Raw genomic sequence first — 5,000 nt, 5'->3', positions numbered from 1 at the left:
CTCTCTCTCTCTCTCTCTCTCTCTCTCTCTCTCTCTCAAGTATAGTATGATACACCCTTAAATACAACCGGTAAACATTACTTACTTACTTGCCTTACAATATACCACTGTTCTCTGGCATCAAATTTCCCTAGACTTAAATTCATTCGCATCAGTACAAACTTAAAAGCCTTTCTATATAGTGAAGGCATCAAGGTGTACAAGACTCTAATTCTACTGGTCAAGTCTACAGGTCTACAGGTCAGTCACAGGTCTACAGGTCAGGTCTACAGGTCTACAGGTCAGGCTACAGGTCAGGTCGGTCAGGTCGTCAGGTCAGCGGTCCAGGTCACAGGCGTCGGTCAGGTCAGGTCTACAGGTCTCAGGTCAGGTCTGGGTCTACAGGTCAGGTCTATAGGTCTACAGGTCACAGGTCTGTCAGGTCTCAGGTCTAGGTCAGGTCTAGGTCTACAGGTCAGGTCTACAGGTCTACAGGTCAGGTCTACAGGTCTGTGGTCTCAGGTCTACAGGCATCTACAGCCCCCCGTCTACAGGTCTACAGGTCAGGTCTACAGGTCTACAGGTCAGGTCTACAGGTCCCAGGTCAGGTCTATAGGTCTATAGGTCTACAGGTCACAGGTCTCAGGTTTACAGGTTAGTCTACAGGTCTATGGGTCAAGGTGGTTATAGGTCTGGGTCTACAGGTCTACAGGTCTACAGGTTTACAGGTCTATAGGTCTACAGGTCTACAGGTCTACAGGTTTACAGGTCAGGTCTACAGGTCTACAGGTCTACAAGGTCAGGTTTATAGGTCTACAAGTCTACAGGTCTACAAAAACTTATAAATTACCACACTTTCCTCCACAACTAACCTTCCAATTTATTCTCCTGAGTGTTACAGTGTGTTATGTTAAATAGTGTCTACGTATTAATGTTTTCCTGGCGTGATAATAACTGGTTACGTACAGTATATCTTTACGGTACTGTTGGTGAGCTGTTATATAATCATGAGAGAGAGAGAGAGAGAGAGAGAGAGAGAGAGAGAGAGCACAACTTTCCCCCATACGTTCATCCACATCAGCTCTCTCTGTCAATAAACTGAGATGTTTAATATTATAATAAACAAGAGATTAATTAGATTCAGGTATACGTACTGTACATTCCCTCAGGTATATATGCTCATTATACCCTTCTTCCCCCTCCCCTCCTCCTTCTCGCCAACCTCTCCCCTCTGACATTTGCACCACCACCCCCCCTCCATCCCCACTAACTACACCAGGTAGACTCTTACTCATTAGAATTCTGTTCATATCGAAGCTTCAACCATCGTCTAATACTTCCCCGTGTAAAGTTAGATTAAAGAGACTAAAACCATATATATATACTCAACTTATGAACCTGTCTTTGAGATACAGGTAAATATGATAACTCTAAGTCCCTCTATTCAAAAAAGGTATTCCATAGGTCCAGCCTCTTCAACACAGACCGGTTTAAGGAAAAGCTTATCAAAGGTACAATCACAATTTATAGATCTTCAAAAATTCTATATAATACACAACAGTTGTAAACATATCCACTATGAGAGGGGCCCCAAGTGTCAAGGCTACAACCCTTACCTTCAGGCTCAAGGTTACGTCGATCTGTCAAGGTTGGTTTTGTCCGAGGTGATTTCGGTAGGAGGAGCAACCTGAAGGAGGGATAAGTACCGTGTTTTCTCATTGTACTACAAACTAAGATGGGTAGAGGGGGTGAGTCTCCTCTCCCTCTCTCACGTGTAATACCTGGAGTTTCTTTATGAAGGTGAGGAACATCTTCATATCTTCGTGAATATTTGGAATTGTGATCCATCTCTGGTTTATTTATTTCCTCATGGACGAATTTTGTCATTGTGTTTTCACGTGTATGATCTCTCTCTCTCTCTCTCTCTCTCTCTCTCTCTCTCTCTCTCTCTCTCTCTCTCTCTCTCTCTCTCTCTCCACTACATTTAGCCCTTAATCCTAGATTTCCCCCTAGCCTTAGATTCCCCTTAACTCCAGTAACCAACCACCCTAGCAATAATACCCTAGCCCCTAGCAACTAGCCCCTAGCAACAACCTTCCCCTAGCAACAACCTTCCCCTAGCAACAACCTTCCCCCTAGCAACAACCTTCCCCCTAGCAACAACCCCTCCCTAGCAACAACCTTCCCTAGCAACAACCTTCCCCTAGCAACAACCTTCCCACAACCCCTACAACAACCCTCTGCACACCTCCCCAGCAACACTCCCCTGCAACAACCTTCCCCTAGCAACAACCTTCCCAGCACACCCCTGCAACAACCAACCCCCAACAACCTTCCAGCAACAACCTTCCCCTACAGCAACCTCCCCTAGCAACAACCTTCCCCCTAGCAACAACCTTCCCTAGCAACAACCTTCCCCTAGCAACAACCTTCCCCCTAGCAACAACCTTCCCCTAGCAACAACCATTATCCTAGTAACAACCATTATCCCAGCAACCACCTTAATTATGCTTAATGAATCCAATCTCACGTATGTTCAGTGAATGATTATAATTTCACCACACCACCACACCACCATACTGCCACCACCACATCCCACTATACTGCCACATCCCTTCCTCATCACCACCACTGCAACACCACACCACCCTACCTGGTCAATGTGTCATACCTGGTGAGGTGACATTAGAGCTGCACCTGTCCTGCCTCGCCAAGAACCTGTTAAAAGCTAACTCACACACTACCTGGGTTACTGACGTCACTCCTACCTATCCACCTTATCAATATGACGTCACTCATGCGTGTCTACACCATCAATATGACGTCACTCATACCTGCTCACGCCATAATGTGACGTCACTCATTACCTGTCCACACCATCAATATGACGTCACTCTTACCTGTCTACACCCTCAACCTGAAATCCTTACCCAATAGGCAGTACTTGATTACCTGTGAGATAAAACACCTCTAGTTAATTAAGCTTGTTACACCAGTCAATCCAGGTCACTCATTCATACCACATGTGTTTAAGAAGCTCCTCACACCTCGCTAGTCAGTCAGTCAGTCAGTCAGAAACCAGGGACATTGATACATTGAGGTGGTAGCGGGGAGATTCGAACCGACACCTCAGAAGAGACTGGTGTAACCGGCTTTAGTCTTGTCGGTTTGGATGTTCGTATGCGTGTGTGTGGGTGGCTGTATGCGTGCGTGTGGGGTGCTGCATGCGTGTGTGTGGGTGTGGGTGGCTGGAAGTCGTGTGTGTGGGTGGCTGTATGCGTGTGTGTGGGTGGCTGTATGTGTGTGTGTGGGTGGCTGTATGCGTGTGTAGTGTGTATGCGTGTGTAGTGGCTGTATGCGTGTGTGGGTGGCTGTATGCGTGTGTGTGGGTGGCTGTATGCGTGTGTGGGTGTTTAAGTGTAGTCAGGATGGCCGAGTGGTCTAAGGCGCCAGACTCAAGGCAACTTCCCTTCAAATAGAGGGGTAATGGGCATTCTGGTCCTCTCTGAGGGCGTGGGTTCGAATCCCACTCCTGACAGAGAATTTTGGTACCAGGTTCGATCCCCTGGTAGTGTGTAAGCATCCCTAAGTTTCTTTACGCCATTTACCTGTGTTTGCCCAGCAGTAATTAGATACCTGGAAATTAATTGATTTGTAGATTGTGTTCCGGGGTAATGGTTAGCCAGTGCAGTTGGTGAGTTGTCCGGTCTTCTCGGCAGGTTGTGTTGGCGACAGTTTCCACACCATAAACAATACTCACGCGTAAGTGATCTTAGGGCCGGCCATCCATAACCTATCCTAATCTAACCTAACCTAACCTAACCTGTGACGATGTTATGGAGGACTGAGAAGGTATGTTACTATCCTGTAGAGTTTGAGTCACCTTGCCCTGCGTCCACCAACACACAGTACAATAGAGCCTCGGTAAGAAGGAGGTGTCGGGTCAGGAGACGTAGGAGGCGTAGGAGAAGGAGGAGAAGACGAGGGAGGAAAGAGAAGATGGGCTAAGAGAAGGAGGAGGAGGAGAAGAAAGAGAGGAAGGAGGAGGAGGAGGAGGGAAGAGGGGGAGATGGAATGGGTGAGGTTTTGGGGAGACAACTGGAGCTGACAGGTTACGGGTGGATAATCTTTTCTTGAGGAAAGTGAACAACAGGTGACAGGTAACCAGTCCAGCTCCCAGACAGGTAACCTTGGCCGTGAGAGTGAAGTTGGCCTTGAATACACTCGTTAACTAATCTAATACCCAAACCCTACTCAACACTCACCTTTTCCTATGAGAGAAGAGTCCCTAGTTAGCACATAAGACTTAGAATTTTGATTTTTTTTTCTTTTAACTATTGTCACCTCACCTATTTCACCTTCCTTTCCCCTCTTCTCCTTCTTCTCCTCCTCCTCCTCCTCCTTCCTCTTCCTCCCTCCCCCTCCCACCAACAACTAACACCCCCACCTATCCCCTTTATTCCTTCCTCTCCCTCCCTCCCCCCCAATATAGCCTCCAGGCAGGTAGGTCCTTTCAGGTGAGCTAAGACATTCCACAGCAAGTCGTAAAACCCTCTTGCGGCCGACGTAGGGAACCGTATCTTTGGTGTGTGTGTATGTGTGTGTGTGTGTGTGTATGTGTGGTGTGTGTGTGTGTGTGTGTGTGTGTGTGTGTACTATACATCAAGGGACCAATAACAACAGTACTAACACAGGTGGACCAGGTATTGGAGGAACACACACGCACACACACTCTCTCTCTCTCTCAAGGTAATCATTATATAACATTTAATATATTGTCCAGGTAACTACATGCTATATACAACTAGTAAAATATATTAACAAATTACTCTATTTTTCAGACTTTTTTAAATACCTTTTTTATATATATTTTTTCTATATATAAAGTTATTAATATACAGTAATCTAGTGAGTTGAATATAATCAGAGTTATGTTAAATGAAACAGGAAAATTATCTCAGTAAGAATCAATTCGTAATGGTAAAATGGATAGAGTTATATTTCATAGTCTGTTTCATCTT

General features: G+C 45.8%; 1 non-coding gene across 1 annotated transcript; it reads left to right on the top strand.

The window, feature by feature from the left end:
- Window positions 1-3,401: 3,401 nt before the first annotated feature.
- Trnal-caa lies at window positions 3,402-3,517 on the top strand. Its single transcript has 2 exons — window positions 3,402-3,439; window positions 3,473-3,517. It is a non-coding gene; the product is annotated as a tRNA-Leu (tRNA).
- The last annotated feature ends 1,483 nt before the right edge of the window (window positions 3,518-5,000 follow it).

The sequence above is a fragment of the Homarus americanus genome, unplaced genomic scaffold (genome assembly GCF_018991925.1).
Source record: "Homarus americanus isolate GMGI-L3 unplaced genomic scaffold, GMGI_Hamer_2.0 scaffold30108, whole genome shotgun sequence".
NCBI lineage: Eukaryota > Metazoa > Arthropoda > Malacostraca > Decapoda > Nephropidae > Homarus > Homarus americanus.
This window is presented reverse-complemented; position numbering and strand designations above follow the sequence as displayed.